Below are 21,009 nucleotides of genomic sequence, written 5' to 3' on the forward strand. Positions count from 1 at the left end.
TTTAATTCAGAATGTATTTCTTTAGTTGGCAAATCCTAGATTGACAGTAAACTTCCTGCCTTTGAACTTCATTGCAGAAATAGAATATCTCCATTTTTATTAGTAGATAGACCATGAAATTGTACTATTGTTTCAACAGAAGATTTCCTCTCTCATTTCTTCTTATCTAAAGACTAAATTAGGGGCTTCCCAAGTGGCTCAGGGTGAAGAGTCTGGTCACAATGCAGGGTGCTCAAGAAACATGGGTTCACTCCCTGGGTTGGGAAGATCCTCTGGAGAAGGAAATGGCAACCTGCTCCAGTAATCTTGCCTGGAAATCCTATGGACAGAGGAGCCTGGAGGGCTGCAGTCCACGTGGACACAAAGGATCAGACGCTACTGAGTATACACAAACACACAGACACACAAAGACTGAATTGCCTCATTTGTGTTTTTCTTTGGGCTACTGTAACAAAATACCAGAGGCTAGGTAGCTTACAAACAGCAGAAATCCTCACAGGTTGAAAAGCTGGAAGTTCATGATCAGGGTGGCAGCGTGGTTGGGTGAGAGCACTCTTCAGGTCTCAGACTTCTCTTATTGTCACATGTCAAACAGTGAGCTAGCTTTTTGGATCTTCTTTTAGGATCCTCTGGATGGTCCCACCATCATAACCTAACCATCTCTCAAAGCCCCACATCCTATTGCTGTCACCTTGGGCGTTAGGTTTTCAACATAGAAATTAGGGGATGGGGCAGAGACATTCAGATCATAGTGTCTTAGATGGGACTATCTTGTTTCTTTAAGTCTTTTTGAGGTGTAGAGTCTACACCGAAGCTCATAATTACAATAGCTGAGCCTTCTTCTCTTCTGCCATATATTGCTACATCAACACCACCTCTTTCAAGTCCTTATTTTTCTTTCTGATACTGCAAGGAGTATGTGGAAAGAAGGATCAAAATTTCTATGTGAAGATCTTTCAGTGCCTCCTTCCATGACCTCATAATCTACCTATTGATATATTGTTGTGTGTATTTGTACACTGATAATGTTTCTACGGAGGTTTGGGACATTGTACAGGAGACGGATCGAGACCATCTCCATGGAGAAGAAATGCAGAAAAGCAAAATGGCTGTCTGATGAGGCCTTACAAATAGCTGTGAAAAGAAATAAAGCGAAAAGCAAAGGAGAAAAGGAAAATATTCCCATTTGAATGCAGAGTTCCAAAGAGTAGCAAGGAGAGATAAAAAGCCTTTCTCAGATATCAATGCAAAGAAATAGAGGAAAACAACAGAATGGGAAAGACTAGAGATATCTTCAAGAAAATTAGAGATACCAAGGGAGCATTTCATGCAAAGATGGGTTCAATAAAGGACAGAAATGGGACGGACCTGACAGAATCACGAGAGATTAAGAAGAGGTGGCAAGAATACACAGAAGAACTATACAAAAAGATCTTCAGACCCAGATAATTACGATTGTGTGATCACTCACCTAGAGCCAGACATCCTGGAACGTGAAGTCAAGTGGGCCTTAGAAAGCATCACTATGAACAAAGCTAGTGGAGGTGATGGAATTCCAGCTGAGCTATTTCAAATCCGGGAAGATGATGCTGTGAAAGTGTTTCATTCAATATGCCAGCAAATTAGGAAAACTCAGCAGCGGCCACAGGACTGGAAAATGTCAGTTTTCATTAAAATCCCAATGAAAGGCTATGCCAAGGAATCCTCAAACTACTGCACAATTATACTCATCTCACACGCTGGTAAAGTAATGCTCAAAATTCTCCAAGTCAAGGGTTCAGCATTACGTGAACCATGGATTTCCAGATGTTAAAACTGGTTTTAGAAAATGCAGAGGAACTAGAGATCAAATTGCCAAAATCCGCTGGATCACCAAAAAAGCAAGAGAGTTCTAGAAAAACATCTACTTCTGCTTTATTGACTATGCCAAAGCCTTTTACTGTGTGGATCACAATCAACTGTGGAAAATTCTTAAAGAGATGGGAATACAGACCACCTGACCTGCCTCTTGAGAAACCTATATGCAGATCAGGAAGCAACAGTTAGAACTGGACATGGAACAACAGACTGGTTCCAAATAGGAAAAGGAGTACGTCAAGGCTGTATATTGTCACCCTCACCCTGCTTATTTAACTTACATGCAGAGTACATAATGAGAAACGCTGGGCTGAAGGAAGCACAAGCTGGAATCAAGATTGCTGGGAGAAATCTCAATAACCTCAGATATGTAGATGCCACCACCCTTATTGCAGAAAGTGAAGAGGAACTAAAGAGCCTCGGGTGAAAGTAAAAGAGGAGAGTGAAAAGGTTGGCTTAAAGCTCAACATTCAGAAAACGAAGATCATGGCATCTGGTCCCATCACTTCATGCCAAGTAGATGGGGAAACAGTGGAAACACTGTCAGGCTTTTATTTTTGGGGGCTCCAAAATCACTGTTGATGGTGCTTGCAGCAATGAAATTAAAAGACACTTACTCCTTGGAAAGAAAGTTATGGCCAACCTAGATAGCATATTAAAAAACAAAGATATTACTTTGCCCAAAAAAGTCCATCCAGTCAAGGCTGTGGTTTTTCCAGGGGTCATATATGGATGTGAGAGTTGGACTGTGAAGAAACCTGATCACCAAAGAATGGATGCTTTTGAACTGTGGTGTTGGAGAAGCCTCTTGAGAGTCCCTTTGACTGTAAGGAGATTCAACCAGTCCATCCTAAAGGAGATCAGTCCTGGGTGTTCTTTGGAAGGAATGATGCTAAAGCTGAAACTCCAGTACTTTGGCCACCTCATGCGAAGAGCTGACTCATTGGAAAAAACTCTGATGCTGGGAGCAATTGGTGGCGGAAGGAGAAGGGGACGAGAGAGGATGAGATGGCTGGATGGCATCACTGACTCGATGAATGTGAATCTGAGTGAACTCCGGGAGTTGGTGATGGATAGGGAGGCCTGTCGTGCTGTGATTTATGGGGTCGAAAAGAGTCGCACACTACTGAGTGACTGAACTGAACTGAATATATATATATACACACACACACATATACATGAAGACTTGTCTTTCTTAGAATTTGATCTTTCCTTCAGACCATACTCTTAAGTGTTACTATTCTTTATAAGAACGTTTCCTGTTAAACAATTCCAAAAAAATGAACATTCTATCCTTTAGCAAGTCAGATCAAGAAAAGTTTCAGAATGCTGCAAATTTTTATTTATTTCCCGTCATTATGACCAAGGATTACTGTGCAACCAGAGCACCAAATGAATCTCTATTTAGAATGCGCATTTATATATCAGAAGTGAACCAGTCCCTCTGATAGTCCCTCTTCATTTATTTGTTGGTTTGACTGGATTTATTATGCAAAATCCTTTATTAGTGATTCTTACTTAGAAATGAACATTAAATTTTGGCTTCTAGTGTCATCCTTTGGTTAGTCCAGCCTACATCCTAACTGGCAAAATATCTTAAGAGTTCATAACATGGAGTTAACACTGTTTCTCAGTTTCTGTTGTTTTCTGTTCATTCTTTTGATTTGGCGAGTCAAGTCTGGATAGTTTATTTATTTATTTATTTATTTATTTTACTTTACAATACTGTATTGGTTTTGCCACACATCAACATGAATCTGGCACGGGTGTACATGTGTTCCCAATCCTGAACCCCCCCTGCCACCTCCCTCCCCATACCATCTCTCTAGGTCATCCCACTATACTGCTTTCCAGGAGGATCACTATTTAAATAAATTTAACTTTTAATGAAATACTAAGGGAGAGTGAAATGATAAAGGTATGAGGAAGAGAGGAGATAGTTAACAGAGTAAAGAATCAAGATGGTGTAGGAGCTACCTACCAAGCACGAAAGGAGTAAAGGATCGTGGTGGTGGGGGTGTAGATCAGTTTAATGTTTTGGTTACAGAATGCTGCGATAGTGCAGAATGCTGAGATAGTGAATAGCTTATGGTATGACTTTTTCACTGAGGCAAGAAGAAGCACAATTATTTGCTGAGAGAGAGTAGGAAAGAACTATATGCTACCTTAATTTTGAAAATTACCCTTTTTACATTTTTGTTGGTCCTTGTTCAATTGGCGTTTTGAACTGTGAAAGCCCTTGTAATAGTACATGATTATTAGTCATCTGATGATTCTGGTGGTAGGTTGGTTTGTATTTTGGTTTTATTTCAGTTACATTTGTTATAATTTGTTTAATTTATGCTTTTAAATTATGGTCAGGTTGAGGAGCTTAGTCATGTTTTGCTGTTTTTTCATTTGCTTATTGTCTTACATCATATTTTCCCTTCCTATAATTAATTCACTTTGAGGGGCATTGACTCTAATCTGTTGTATACAGGATTTGTGATTGTTTTAACTAGGTGTCCTGGGAGACCAAAGCTAGACTTCTCAGATCATTTCTTCAACTCTGTATCCAGCTTGGAGAAATATAAGCCTGGAAGAAACTAGCTAGTACACATTTCTAAGTGGTGCCCATGTTAATAAATTATTTCCTTAAATCTGATTCTGATCAATATTTCTCCTTTGGGTTAAGTTAGCATATATAATTACTATCTGTATGTATTTATATTTCTATTTCTTGCTTCCAATGAACATATCTATATCTATAAAACTAATACAGATTTATTTTCCATGTCTGCAGTTTTATACCACTTACACATTTATATTATAATCCCATTTCCTTGGCTCATTCTGTAAATTAGAATTCAGGAAAGAGCCAGTCTCAGGGACAATGTGTCAGAGATGCCTGTTGTGCTGAGTACTTGGTAATAAAATATTGTGTTTTACATTATTGAAAGGGCGTTGTCAAAACATCTTCCACATTAGACCAGCCCTGTCAAAACAATTAGGATACAATGCTGTACTTTCTTTGTTTGAAAGAAAGTGAAGTTGCTCAGTCGTGTGTGACTCTTTATGACCCCACGGACTGTAGCCTACCAGGATCCTCCATCCATAGGATTTTCCAGGCAAGAATACTGGATTGGTCAAAACATGGATGATCTTACAGTCATTTTAACCAGGATACTCTGTACGCTGTAGTCCTTGCTTTTCAGAGATGTGTAATTAACTACTAAAATGAGTATGACCAGCTAAATTTCCTTCAAAATATCTTTAAAAATACATCGTCTTTGCTTTATTTATAAATTAAGAGACATTGTCATTCTATTCTGTTATAGTAATAACTGCCTAAGTTATATTTGTCTGATTTATTGCCCTGTGAAATAAATACAAAGAAACATAAGTATGGAATCTGCCTTTCATGTATTCCTTTCCACTTAGAAAGTAAATTTAAAACAGAAAGTTTGCATATAAGAAGCTTACACTTAATTCACTTATCCTGACACAGTCATATAGAACATTTCACCAAATGAAATTCCAAATTGTTACCTTTAATTAATGAAGTAGAATTGCTTTAACTCAACTATATGTACCTTTAGAAGGTTTAGATTCAGACATGCTAGTAAAATGCTCAAGTGCTAACCAAAGATTTTTTCCTAGTGCACAATTAACTTTTTATACCCTCAGATGCCTCAATTTGACTCCACTAGAGCATGATATGAGGCATTATTCAACTAGTATTGACCAAGTACTAGCAACAGACTAAAGGTATAAAAGCTGCATTTCTCAAGCATAATATCAGATCATCAGTGTTTCTAAGATGAACAGAAAGTAAAGGTTAATAGAAACTATGCATTTAAAATCTCTACACTAATGGATGACTTTTCTAACAACTAACATTTAAGTGCAGTAACTATGGGTTATACGCTATTCTAAGTACCTTACATAGGTTTCAGTTCAGTCGCTCAGTTGTGTCTGACTCTTTGCGAACCCATGAACCATGTAACCCCAGGCCTCCTTGTCCATCACCAACTCCCGGAGTTCACCCAAACTCATGTCCATTGAGTCAGTGATGCCATCCAAGCATCTCATCCTCTGTCATCCCCTTCTCCTCCTCCTCACAATCTTTCCCAACATCAGAGTCTTTTCCAATGAGTCAGCTCTTTGTATCAGGTGGCCAAAGTATTGGAGTTTCAGCTTCAACATAAGTCCTTCCAATGAACACCCAGGATTGATCTCCATTAGGATGGACTGGTTGGATCTCCTTGCAGATTCAAGAGTCTTCTCCAACACCACAGTTCCAAAGCATCAATTCTTTGGCGGTCAGCTTTCTTTTTAGTTCAACTCTCACATCCATACACGACCACTGGAAAAACCACAGACCTTTGTTGGCAAAGTAATGTCTCTGCTTTTTAATATGCAGTCTAGGTTGGTCATAACTTTCCTTCCAAGGAGTAAGCGTGTTTTTATTTCATGGCTGTAATCACCGATTGCAGTGATTTTGGAGCCCAAAAAAATAAATTCAGCCACTGTTCCCACTGTTCCCGTCTATTTACCATGAAGTAATGGGACCAGATGCCATGATCTTACTTTATTTCACTTTATCATAAGCCTTTGTAATAGTAAAATTATTATTCATCCAGTACTCTTGCCTGGAAAATCCCATGAATGAAGGAGCCTTGTAGGCTGCAGTCCATGGGGTCGCTACAAGTCGGACACGACTGAGCAACTTCACTTTCACTTTTCACTTTTCACTTTCACACAATGGAGAAGGAAATGGCAACCCACTCCAGTGTTCTTGCCTGGAGAATCCCAGGGATGGCAGTGCCTGGTGGCCTGCCGTCTATGGGGTCACACAGAGTCGGACACGACTGAAGTGACTTAGCAGTAGCAGTAGCAGTTATAACAGGTCAGAAACTTAGGCACAGAAGTTAAGTAGTGTTTGCAAGGTCACACAGCTATGAAATAGAAGAAAGGGAATTTCAAATTTTGTTTAGCACACTGTTAAATTTAGTTGGTTTCCAAAAACTACTTGCTAATAAAAGTATTTTCTGAGAGGAGAGGTATTTTGCACATTTCATATGGTGCAGTTGTTACTAATGATACTGTATTTCATGTACACTAAGTTGCTTTCAAAAATAATTCACCCTGTTATTTCATGTACTACTAAATATGAAACTGGCAATGTTCTCCGAGTTTTTATTTTGTAATTACTAAAATAAATTTGGAGAGATTTGATAGAATATTTGGAATGATATGATGTAACATTAACACTTGCTGATAATCTTGAGCTGTTTAGTGGATTTGGTGTCAATAGTACAACTTCAAGGTACATCAAAAAAATCAACTATAATAGACAACTCAATTTCACATATTCTAAAATTTTATATAAAATAAAATATAAAATTAGTTGTCATTTATTGAAAACCTATAAAACCCCTAGCATTCTCCTAGTTGCCTTCATATGGATTATATCATCAAATCTTACCACAGCTGTCTGAGATGGTGTAATATAAGCCCAATTTTAAAATGAGGGGGCAAAATATAAAAGGTGCTAATTGATATAATGAATTATAATATATCTGGCACTTGAAATTTTTTAAATTAAAATGTTAATTTGAATATAGTTGATTTACAATGTCATATTAGTTTATGCTGTACAGCAAAGTGAATTAGCTATACATATACATATATCCATTCTCTCCTAGACTCCATTCCCATGTAGGTCATTCCTGTGCTAGACAGTAGGTTCTTATTAGTTATCTTCTATATATAGTAATGTACATATGTCAATCTTGATCTCCCAGTTTATTCTCCTCTTCCCTTTCCCCTTGGTAACCATAAGTTTGTTTTCTATATCTGTGATTCAATTTCTGTTTTGTAAATAGGTTCATTTGTACCATTACACATATAAGTGATATCATATACTATTTGTCGTTTTCTGACTTATTTCAGTTAATATGACCAGCTCTATGTCTATCCAAACCTAAATATTTATGAAATGGAAGCATACATTACATTCATTTTACAATGCTTTTAACCCTGGTATTAATACACAGCTGACAACTGATAAGATCTCGGCAACTGGAGGAGCCCTGGAAGCCTCATAATACGGGGAACAGGAGGTGAGGTTAATCCAGACAACATGATCCATTATGACACAAATACACGTCTCTGGATGAAATTAAATAAATTCTTGTAGTTGTATTTATGTTATGAGCAAGAAGATTATAATCAAAATGAATAAAATAAGAGAAGCAAAGAACTGATAAAGAGCTGTGATACCCCCAATGTGAAGAAAGGAAGGAAGTGGATTCTATCATGTTGCATAATTACTTTATCTGTGGCATCAGTTTTTAAAGAAATTTATGTAATAATAGTCCTCTGAGACTAAAAATATGTTCATAAACATCCATTTCAACACTCTGATCTTAAGATGTTCTACTAAGGGAAAGACATGATTTTTTAAAATCATGTTTATTTATTACCGAAGTCAAAAATTTGAGTTCTTTGAATTGAGCTATGATTCAGCTGAATGCATTTTATGTTATAAAATGTAATATACTCTAATGCATTCAAATGTTCCTTAAATTTACTCACAGTATAAATGTAACATATACATACAAAGTTAGTCATTTGGATAACCAATAAACTCTTCTAAGGAAATACTTAAAATCATGCCATAAATTCTAATATTGTCTTTATAATTACAGTTTTAATCTTTTGATTAAGCTTAAATTGTTTTATAAATAATATATAAAAGACCAGTGAAATATCAATCAGTTCAGTTCTGTTTAGTCACTGAGTTGTGTCTGACTCTTTGCTACCCCATGGACTGCAGCATGCCAGGCATCCCTGTCCATCACCAACTCCCTGAGTTTACTCAGACTCATGTCCATTGAGTCGGTGATGCCATCCAACCATCTCATCCTCTTTCATCCCCTTGTCCTCCCAGCATCAATGTTTCCCAGAATTAGAGTCTTTTCCAATGAGTCAGTTTTTCACATAAGGTGGCCAGTGTATTGGAGTTTCAGCTTCAGCATCAGTCCTTCCTATGAATACTAAGGACTGGTCTCCTTTAGGATGGACTGGTTGGATCTCCTTGCGGTCGAAGGCTCTCAAAAGTCTTCTCCAACACCACAGTTCAAAATCATCAGTTCTTTGGCACTCAGCTTTCTTTATAGTCCAACTCTCACATCCATACATGATTACTGGAAAAAACATAGCCTTGACTAGGTAGACCTTTGTTTGCAAAGTAATGTCTCTGCTTTTTAAAATGCTGTCTAGGTTGGTCATAACCTTTCTTCCATGGAGTAAATATCTTTTAATTTCATGGCTGCACTCACCATCTGCAGTGATTTTGGAGGACAAAAAATAGTCAGCCACTGTTTATAATGTTTCCCCATCTATTTGTGATGACGTGATGGGACCAGATGCCATGATCTTAGTTTTCTGGAAGTTGGGCTTTAAGCCAACTTTTCACTCTCCTCTTTCACTTTCATCAAGAGGCTCTTTAGTACTTCTTCATTTTCTGCCATAAGGGTGGTGTCATCTGCATATCTGAGGTGATTGATATTTCTCCCGGCAATCTTGATCCCAGCTTGTGTTTCTTCCAGTCCATTGTTTTTCATGATGTACTCTGCGTATAAGTTAAATAAGCAGTGTGACAATATACAGCCTTGACGTACTCCGTTCCCTATTGGGAACCACTCTGTTGTTCCCTACACAGTTTTAACTGTTGCTTCCTGACCTGCATACAGATTTCTCAGGAGGCAGGTCAGGTGGTCTGTATTCCCATCTCTTTCAGATTTTTCCATAGTTTGTCATGATCCACTCAGTCAAGGGCTTTGGCATAGTCAATAAAGCAGTAGATGTTGTTCTGGAATGCTCTTGCTTTTTCCATGATCCAGCAGATGTTGGCAATTTGATCTCTGGTTCCTCTGCCTTTTCTAAAACCAGCTTAAGCATCTGGAAGTTCACAGTTCACGTATTGCTGAAGCCTGGCTTAGAGAATTTTGAGCATTACTTTTACCAGTGTGTGAGATAAGTGCAATTGTGTGGTAGTTTGAGCATTCTTTGGCATGGCTTTTCTTTGGGATCGGAATGAAAACTGACCTTTTCCAGTCCTGTGGCCACGGCTGAGTTTCCCAAATTTGCTGGCATATTGACTGCAGCACTTTCATAGCATCATCCTTTAGGATTTGAAATAGCTCAACTGGAATTCCATCACCTCCACTAGCTTAGTTCATAGTGATGCTTCCTAAGGATCACTTGACTTCACATTCCAGGATGTCTGGCTCTAGGTGAGTGAACACATCATCGTGATCTTCTGGGTTGTGAAGATCTTTTTTGTGCAGTTTTCTGTGTATTCTTGCCACCTCTTCTTAATATCTTCTGCTTCTGTTAGCTCCATACCATTTCTGCCCTTTATTATGCCCACCTTTACATGAAACGTTCTCTCAGTATCTCTAATTTTCTTGAAGAGATGCCTAGTCTTTCCCATTCTATTGTTTTCCTCTATTTCCTTGCACTGATTGCTGAGAAAGGTTTTCTTATCTCTTCTTGCTATTCTTTGGAACTCTGCATTCAAATGTATATCTTTTCTTTTCTCCTTTGCTTTTGCTTCTCTTCTTTTCACACCTATTTGTAAGATTTCCTCAGACAGCCATTTTGCTTTTCTGCATTTCTTTTTCTTGGTGATGGTCTTGATCCCTGTCTCCTGTACAATGTCATGAACGTCTGATCACAGTTCATCAGGCACTCTATCAGATCTAGTCCCTTAAATATATTTCCCAATTCCTCTGTATAATCATAAGGGATTTGATTTAGGTCTTATCTGAATGGTCTAGTGGTTTTCCCTACTTTCTCAATTTAAGTCTGAATTTGGCAATAAGCAGTTCATGATCTGAGCCACAGTGAGCTCCTGGTCTTGTTCTTGATGACTGTATAGAGCTTCTCCATCTTTGGCCGCAAAGAATATAATCAGTCTGATTTTGGTGTTGACCATGTGTAGTCCATGTGTAGAGTCTTCTGTTGTTAGAAGAAGGTGTTTGCTATGACCAGTGTGTTCTCTTGGCAACACTATGAGACTTGGCCCTGCTTCATTCTGTATGCCAAGCCCAAATTTGCCTGTTATTCCAGATATTTCTTGACTTCCTACTTTTGTGTTCTTGTCCACTATAATGAAAAGAATATCTTTTTGTGTGGGAACAAATAAAACCTTGTATAATAATAAGTTTTCCAAAAATCTCACATCCTTTCTCAGTTCAGTAGAGTTGTGTTGCTCAGTTGTGTCTGACTCTTTGTGACCCCATGGACAGCAGCACACCTGGCTTCCCTGTCTATCAACAACTCCCATAGCTTACTCAAACTCACGTACATTTAGTCAGTGAGGCCATCAAACCATCTGTCATCCCCTACTCCCTCCTGCCTTCAATCTTTCCCAGCTCAGGTCTTACCTAATGAACCAGTTCTTTGTATCATGTGACTGAAGTATTGGAGTTTCAGCTTCAGCATCAGTCCTTCCAATGAATATTCAAGACTGATTTCCTTTAGGATGGACTGGTTTGATCTCCTTGCAGTCCAAAGGACTCTCGAGTGTTCTCCAACACTTCAGTTCAAAAGCATCAGTTCTTAGGTGCTCAGCTTTCTTTATGGTCCAACTCTCACATCCATACATGACTACTGGAAAAAGCATACCTTTGACTATATACACCATTGTTGACAAAATAATATCTCTGTTTTTTAATATGCTGTCTAGGTTTGTCATAGCTTTTCTTTCAAGGAGAAAGTATCCTTTAATATTATGGCTTCAATCACCCTCCACAGTAATTTTGGAGTCCAAGAAAATAAAGTCTGTCATTGTTGCCATTGTTTCCCCATCTATTTGCCATGAAGTGATGGAACTGGATGCCATGATCTTAATTTTCTCAATGTTGAGTTTTAAGCCAAAATTTTCACTCTACTCTTTCACTTTCATCAAGAGGCTTTTTAGTTACTGTTCACTTTCTGCCATAAGCATGGTGTCATCTGTGTATCTGAGGTTATTCATATTTATCCCAGTACTGTTCTTTCCATCTTGTGATTCTTCCATCCTAGCATTTCATATTTCACATGATGTAATCTGAATGTAAGTGAAATAATCAGGGTGACAGTATACAGCCCTGACGTATTTCTTTCCTAATTTGGAACCAATCCATTATTCATGTCTGGTTCTCATTGTTTCTTCTTGACCTGCATACAGATTTCTGTTAACTCAGAATTTGTCATACTGTATTCCTTTAAAAAAATCAGTTCTGTTTTGTTTACAGGAAATACACTTTCCATTTAGGTCAGATGGTAAAGAATCTGCCTGCAATGTGGGAAACCTGGGTTCAATCCCTGGGTTGGAGTTACCACCACCCCCCCCACCAGAGTGGGACATAGCAACCCACTCCAGTGTTCTTGCCTGGAGAATCTCCATGGACTGAATAAACTGGTGGGCTACAGTACATGTGGTCACAACGAGTAGGATGCACCTAAGTGAGTAAACATAGCACATAACAAGAGAAAGACAAATTTAAAGTGAAAAAAAAAATGGAATAAGATCTATCAGACCAGCATTTTGAAAGAAAGCCTGGATATCACTGCTATTATCAAGTAAATTATGCTTCTTTAGGGATGGAGGGGGATATTTCATAATGAAATGCCAATTAAGAAAGAGCCGTAGCAACTCTCATGCAGCTTATCAAAAAAATAAAAAGAGAACACATTTATCAATATTAGGGAAAAAAAGGAGTATCACTAGATACAGGATTTTAAAGAATGGTAAAAATATGAAAATATGATGAATTAGTTGAGGTAGACAATTGAGTAAATAATTGTGGGACTATATTAATTACAATTTGGTTACTTTAACAGAAGTCAGTGTACACAGTTTTGTTCAGTAATTATAATAATTTGCATTTCCAGGAGGTTGTGTACCCCATAAAAATTCTCTGAATTTTCTCTTAATGATAAGATTAAGTTATTTCTAAGGTGTTAATTCACTACTAAGTTTTGAGTAGACTATATGAATCCCAAGCAAATTCCTCAGAGAGTTTCTTATAAAATTAGATGAATTTGTAAAATAAAAATCCTTAAAATTTTGTTAAAAAGCAATCAAATTTTGAGTATTTATACCTTCAGACTTCAAAACCAGTAAACAAGAGACTTTTGTATTGGCATAAGAATAAATATATATTAATGTAAATAATAGAAAGGTAAGAAATATATATTAATTATATGTGAAATTAAATTCATTTGTAAATTTCTTAGATTCTGCCTCATATTTGCTGTAGTTATTTATTTTAAAATATTTATGCTGTCTACCTATCAATAACTAATTGTCATACTGTGGAAAATCTATACTTCTGAAGTGTATCAAGGGGAAATCAAGGTTGATTCAGAGGGTTGGGACATCAGAAATGGAAAACTGATTCTATTTATTAGTATATCAATATTTTTAGGGGAAAATAAGTTCTATTTGGAGCATATTAAGTTACAAATATTTATTAGACTAAAAAAAGTAAAATATGCATTGTTCTTTTCAATCAGTTAAAGATACTTGTATAGCTTCCATTCTCAGAAAAGTTCTTCAGGCAATGAGGTAGCTTTACATCATCCTCTAAACACTATCTGATATTACTATCTTCATTTAATTTTGTTATCATCTATAATCCCAACAGAAGATAAACACCATCAGAGGCAAAACCTTGCATTTATTGTCCATCATGGTAAACCAATCCAAAACAATGTCTGACATAGAATAAGCACCCATTCATTGAATACTTGAATAAACTAGTAAGTGGATGAATGACTAAATGCCTCACCAAGTTTAGTTTCTATCACATTTGAATGTAAATCTTCAAGTTTCTGCAAGTCACTTTTTTAATAAAATATGGTCATCCAGATATCTTTGATTTTGATGATTTGGGAGAAACATATTTTTTAAAAAATAGGTTATATTTGTACTTAGGCCCAGTGAATCTATTTAACTTACTTCCTTACAGAAATCCCTCATTCAGTCATTCTGACTGACCCATGCTCCACATGTTAAAAGAACTGATGGTCACATCTGAAAAAGATTTCATTGTATGGTGTTACATACTTTGGGCCACAACTCAGCCTGAATATTTCCATAAACTTTTAATCACAATTATACTTGTTTTGATCTCACAGAGATCAAATTGCCAATATCTGCTGGATCATCGAAAAAGCAGGAGAGTACCAGAAAAACATCCATTTCTGCTTTAATGACTATGCCGATGCCTTTGACTGTGTGGATCACAGTAAACGGTGGAAAATTCTAAAAGAGATGGGAATACCAGAACACTTGATGTGCCTCTTAAGAAATGTGAACACAGGTCAGGAATCAATAGTTAGAATTGAATATGAAACAGCAAACCAGTTCCAAATCGGGGAAGGAGTATGTCAAGGCTGTGTATTGTCACTCTGCTTATTTAACTTATATGCAGAGTACATCATGAGAAGTGCTGGGCTGGATGAAGCACAAACTGGAATTAAGATTGCTGGGAGAAGTATCAATAATCTCGGATATGCAATTGACACCACCCTTATGGCAGAAAATGAAGAAGAACTAAAGAGCTGCTTGATGAAGGTGAAAGAGGAGAGTGAAAAAGTTGGCTTAAAGCTCAACATTCAGAAAACGAAGATCATGGCATCCGGTCCCATCACTTCATGGGAAATAGATGGGGAAACAGTGGAAACAATGTCAGACTTTATTTTTTGGGGCTCCAAAATCACTGCAGATGGTGACTGCAGCCATGAAATTAAAAGATGCTTATTCCATGGAAGAAACAGTAATGACCAACCTAGATAGCATATTAAAAAGCAGAGATATTACCTTGCCAACAAAATCTGTCTGGTCAAGGCTATGGTTTTTCCAGTAGTCATGTATGGTTGTGAGAGTTGTATTATAGAGAAAGCTGAGTGCTGAAGAATTGATGCTTTTGAACTGTGGTGTTGGAGAAGACTCTTGAGTCCCTTGGACTGCAAGGGGATCCAGCCAGTCCATCCTAAAGACAATCAATCCTGAATGTTCATTGGAAGGACTGTTGCTGAAGCTAAAACTCCAATACTTTGGCCACCTGATGTGAATAACTGACTCATTGGAAAAGGTCATGATCCTGGGAAAGATTGAGGGCAGGAGGAGAGGAAACGACAGAGGATGAGATGGTTAGATGGCATCAGTGAAAAAATGGACATGAGTTTGAGTAAACTTCAGGAGTTGGTGATCGACAGGGAGGCCTTGTGTGCTGCAGTCCATGGGATCACAAAGAGTCAGACACAGCTTAGCGAGTCACCTGAACTGTACTGAATGCTTGGATTACCACACTTGTAAGTTTTGATAAAATTATGAATCTGTTAAGTGATCACATTATTTTTATCTTTTATTGATGAGATATGTCACTTCTGTGGATTTGCATGTGCTGAACCAGCCTTGCATACCAGGAATAAATACAACTTGATTATTGTGATGATCCTTTAAATGTGCTGTTGTATTCAGTTAGGAAATATTTTGCTCAGGATTTTTTGTATCTCTTCATCAGGAATGTTGATCTGTAGTTTTTTTTTAGTGTCCTTATCTGGCTTTGGTATGAAGGTAATGTTGCCTTCATAAAATGAATTTCACAGTGTTCCTTCCTCTTTAATATTTTGAAAAGAATTATGAAAGATTAGATTTAATTGTTTAAACGATTCCCTTCTCTTCATCTTTGGTGGATTTCCTATAGGTTTTTGTATTGTAGGACCAAGAAGTTTACATAAAACATCTTACGGGTACAGCAATCTATTTTACATTGTTAGCAACTTAACTTGGATCACAAACAAAAACTCCACACTTTTGCTCCTCTCTTCTTTTACATTTTTCATGACACCATTTCTCTCTTTTTGTATTAGGTTGTTGTTGTTCACTCGCCCAGTCATATCCAAGTATTTGCCAACCCATGGACTGCAGCACGCCAGGCCTCCCTGTCCCTTAACATCTCTGGGAGTTTGCCCAAGTTATGTTAGGTACTTACAAATTATAAAAACTATAGTTATTTTTAATACAGTTTTTCTTTAATTATGATACTATGGTTAAATGTTGACACGTCATCCTAGTTCAGAATTAGAGTTTTATGAATCTTTTTTTAAAAATTTAAATTTATTTATTTTAATTGAAGGCTCATTACTTTACAATATTGTATTGGTTTTGAATATAACTCTCTATTTGGGGCTTCCCTGGTGGCTCAGATGGTAAAGCGTCTGCCTGCAATGAGGAAGACCCGGGTTTAATCCCTGGGTTGGGAAGATGGCCTGGAGTAGGAAATGGAAACACACTCCAGTACTCTTGCTTAGAAAATTCCATGGACTGAGGAGCCTGGTAGGCTACAGTTCATGCAGTCGCAAAGAGTTGGACATGACTGGGCGACTTCACTTTCTCTTTACCTTTACCACTTTTTTGTTTACTTTCCTGTTTTTTCATCTTACTAACTAGAATTTGTCCCTTTTATGTCTGTTTCCTTTCAGTATTTGTTGTAAGGCAGATATAGTAGTAATAAGCACCTTCAGTTTTTGTCTAGGAAGGTCTCTATTTCTCCTTCATATTTCAAGGTTAATGTTGTTAGATATTCTTGCCTGGCTTTTTTTTTTTTTTTCCTTTCAGCATGTTGGATAATCATTTCACTTTGTCCTGGTCTATAAGGGTTCTGTTGAGGAATCTACTAATTGCTTAATGTGCATTCCTTCATGGATTACAATCTACTTTTTTCTGTTGGTGCTTTTGAGATTCTTTTTTTTTTTTTAATTTTTAACAGTTGTTTTATAATTTGTTTTGAAAAAGATCAATTAAGAATAAAATAATGAAGAGATCTGTTAGCTTCACAAACTTGAAATATAAATATCCCCAGGCTTGGAAAGCTCTCATATATTATTTCTTAATTTTTTATTTTTTAAATATAAATTTATTTATTTTAATTGGAGGTTAATTACTTTAAAATATTGTATTGGTTTTGCCATGCATCAACATGATTTTTTAAAGCAAACTCTCTACTCTCATCTCCCTTCAATCTCTTTTGGACCTCCCATAATTTTTAATATTTGTTCTTTGGATGGTGTTGCATAAATCATGTTGTCTCCTTAACTTTTTTATTGTAACAACTTTGTTCTTCTCAGGCTTGGATATCTCTAAGTTCCTATCTCACTCATACTCTCTATTTTTTTTTTCAGATTTTATTTTACTTTACTTTACAATACTGTATTGGTTTGAATCAGTTCTAATGAGGTGGATGAAACTGGAGCCGATTATACAGAGTGAAGTAAGCCAGAAAGAAAAATACCAATATAGTATACTAATGCATATATATGGAATTTAGAAAGATGGTAACGATAACCCTGTATGCGAGACAGCAAAAGAGATACAGATGTATAGAACAGTCTTTTGGACTCTGTGGGAGAGGGAGGGGGTGGGATGATTTGGGAAAATGCCATTGAAACATATATAATATCATATAAGAAACAAATCGCCTGTCTAGGTTCGATGGATACAGGATGCTTGGGGCTGGTGCACTGGGATGACCCAAAGAGATGGTATGGGGAGGGAGTGGGGAGGGGGGTTCAGGATTGGAAACCAATACAGTATCTATTAATTCTTTATTTCATTCATTAACTTCTTCATCTTCAAACTTTTTATATAGAGATTATTTTTTTTACAACTTTTACCTATTATTCATTTTGAAAGTGAAAGTGAAATCGCTCAGTCGTGTCCAACTCTTTGCGACCCCATGGACTGACCAGGCTCCTACGTCCATGGGATTCTTCCAGCAAGAATACTGGAGTGGGTTGCCGTTTCTTTCTCCAGGAGATTATTTTTCATTTTAGTTGTGTATTATTTTCTTAATTTCATTGAGTTTACTTACATCTTCTGTAGCTGCTTTCAGGTGAGGGCTACATTTGTTGGTTCTGTTGTATTTTCTGTGGCTTTCTCCAGTCTTGTATAGATATATTTGCTTCATGCTTCTTAATATTTCTTATGGCAGAATTCTTAAGCTTCTTTTCATTTTTACAATGCACCAGGCCTGCTGCTGAAAATCTCTTTTGTATTCTCCAAAGTGGTACTACTACTCAAGATTTTGTTTTCTGTTTTCATAATTGTTCACAGAGAGGTGTACAATTATGTACAGAATGTAATTTTTATAATTCTGTGTTAATTTAAGCTTCTTTTTTTCACTAAAAGAATAATAGAGAAAATTAATACAATATTAAGTGGTTTATAGATATGAACTTATTTGGCCTATATAAAAGAGTATAGATAAGACATTTACTATCCTTAGTTCAAGACCTAAAATTTCTTCTCACTGGAAAGCTTTCCATGCAGACTTCTGCCCAGGATCACATCTCAGGTGGCAGTAATGGTATATTTCTGATTACTTTTACCTAGTGCCAGGATGTCACATGGACACATCTATTTTCCCCTTCCTTTGAAAGCTAAATATTTGTATCATGTCCTTGGGTATGTAGATAAGCGAAATTGGAAACACTCTAGAAGTAAGTGAATTAAGTGAATAAGCCCCATATTCATGTTCTTTACTTGTGTTTTCAGTAACGTCTTTTGTCCAATTTTGAATATACTTCCACTGAAGAAGGAATGCTGCTGCACACAGTAGGCTTCATGACTTGTTAGATCAGATAATACTTAAGCCACGGGGAGTAGATCAGTTTGCATAAGGCTCTGTTGTTCTCCAGGCAGGCGTTCATCTAATCTTTACAACAATGCAGGAGCTGTTTCTCAACATGAGAGTACCAGGTTTCCAGATAGGGAGTAGTTACGCTGTAAAACTCTTCAGAGCATATTTTGTGATTCTCCTTTAGAAATTGGCTCAGTCTCCACAGAGCATTCTGATCTGCCACAGACACTTCAAGCAACATTTGATCTGCTCAAGGTCAGAACTTCCTCTGTAGCTTGAGGTTATATAGAGAATTATTCTCCTCTAAGAGTTTTTCAAAAAATACGGACATCTTAACAGGTAGATCAGTACACACAAAGCAGTATGTTTAGCCTTTAATATTCAGTGGAGAGCTCAGGTGCTGTGGTGGTGTATACAGAGCTGCAGGTTCTTTCTCTCTCATTTTTTTTTAATTTTTTTCACTGTAGGAGGAATATTCTGACATGCTCAAGGCTTTTGGCCCTCTAAAACTATACTTATGGTGTATATCTTCAAATTTTTATAACACTTTTCCCCCACCTTCTGATATGTATATATATTCCTGAGACGTCTAAGATCCTTATTACTCCTTGCTCCTCTGGTCATATAGCCTTGGATTACCAGTGTAAAGCAAATATGAGAATGTATGGAACTAAATTATAACAGAATCACACAGTGTTGTAGACTCAATGATAAAGAATTAGATTGTCTTCCTGCCTCTTCCAGGTTGAAGTAAATTGACTCTGTTCTTTGTTTAATGAGACAGAAAAAAAAAAAAAAAGTACTGCTCAGTTCAGTGGTAGTGACCATATAAATGAATGTAGGTGGGATTGCTCCAGTAAATAAGAGACATTTGTGTATTATCTAATTACATTTGAGATGATATTGTTACTTTCTCAAGATTCATCTGCTGTCCTAACAAGCCATACAAACATGCTAAGTAGATTTTAATATCAGGAACATTCTCTTCTGACACACCTCCCAGAATTGTGAGAATATCCATAAAATGAGTTTGTTTTCATATCATCAGTCTCAGAGTTCACTACAAGTTGGACTTGTGTCCAAAGTTGATTCTCTCTCTAGTTATGCTGCCTGTTACAATAAACCATTCTGACTTTTATTCTGCTGGTTAGATGCTAACACTTGGATTTTGCCACTGCCAAAAAATTAGCTCCTTTAGTTCAGGGAGGTCATTTTCTATGGGAGATTCTCCTACTCTTATTCCCAGTTTACAAAGGATAGCTAGGCTGAGTTCTGAAAGAATGTTCATGATTCTCTAATCTTAGTGCCTTGGTGAATGTTGTATCTGCAGTGTTCTCTCAGATGAAAATGGTTGTGTGGAGTCATGTTCCAAAAAGTTTCTATATGCCTGTTTGAATTCCTGCTTCAACATTAAGCCAAACCACTTTGGATATCCAAATTTCTTCTGATATAGATCATAGTTAAGTTGAAATTTTGAACAACCAACTAAGCAAGCATCTAAGATGTTTAATATGATTATTTTGGTTTTGCATCTGATGAATTACCAATGTCCTGTTTTCAGTTATAATTAATTCTCACTGAAAACCTAACAGTGTTAGTAACTAATCTCTATTTACCCCCTTTGAGCATGTGTTTACCCACAACCACTTCTAGTATACAACAGATTGCTGTTGAAGATACATGAAAGGAACAGAGATTATTTTAGGTATTTCAGCGTAATAATTTAAAACAGGGAAAAAGATGTTTACAGAATCCTTGGAAGTTCCAAAGGAGTTGACTGTGCACTAGAGGGTCTCAAATGATTGACAGAAAACAAGAGAACAGACTGTTGCTAGCGTCCTAATGTCTACCACAGTTATGTATGTAGAGGATCAGGAGGTCATTGCCAAAACTACTGGGATCGAGCGTGCACACATAACCTGAAATTCAGGGATTCACTGTCAGATAAGTGCCAGAACTTCGACAATGTTACGGTGAAATCCAACAACCTTTAGTCCTTCAGTCACCTTCCAGTATTCACAGAGTGACTCCAACATTGTAACTTTCATGTTCTTGCTCAGTAACCCAATGCAGCAGGAAGTTGGCCTCTGCTTAAATACTGTCTTTCAAATTTTATAAAATAAATCTCTGTAACCCATCCACATTTAGAACCTAAAATCAAGGGAGACTGAAAGAAATGTCCTATGTCTGCAACACAAGAAAAAAACTGGAAGGAAATTGAAATGGATGCTGATTGTCATCAATTATACTCAGTCCAACTTAAAGGTCAACGTTTTGAATGGGTCATACACAGAATTGTTAAATTACAAAATACTGTGGGTAGCATCCAAATTCTTCAGATAATGAAAAGAATTAACCTTACTGGTATCATTGATCAACCATAAGAATTATTTTTTAGAATGGAAGGTGACAACCTACAGCTCGTGGCCTATTTTTGTGAGGCATGTGAACTAAAAATGATTTTTAC

The sequence above is a fragment of the Ovis aries genome, chromosome 1, assembly GCF_016772045.2.
Source record: "Ovis aries strain OAR_USU_Benz2616 breed Rambouillet chromosome 1, ARS-UI_Ramb_v3.0, whole genome shotgun sequence".
Classification (NCBI taxonomy): domain Eukaryota; kingdom Metazoa; phylum Chordata; class Mammalia; order Artiodactyla; family Bovidae; genus Ovis; species Ovis aries.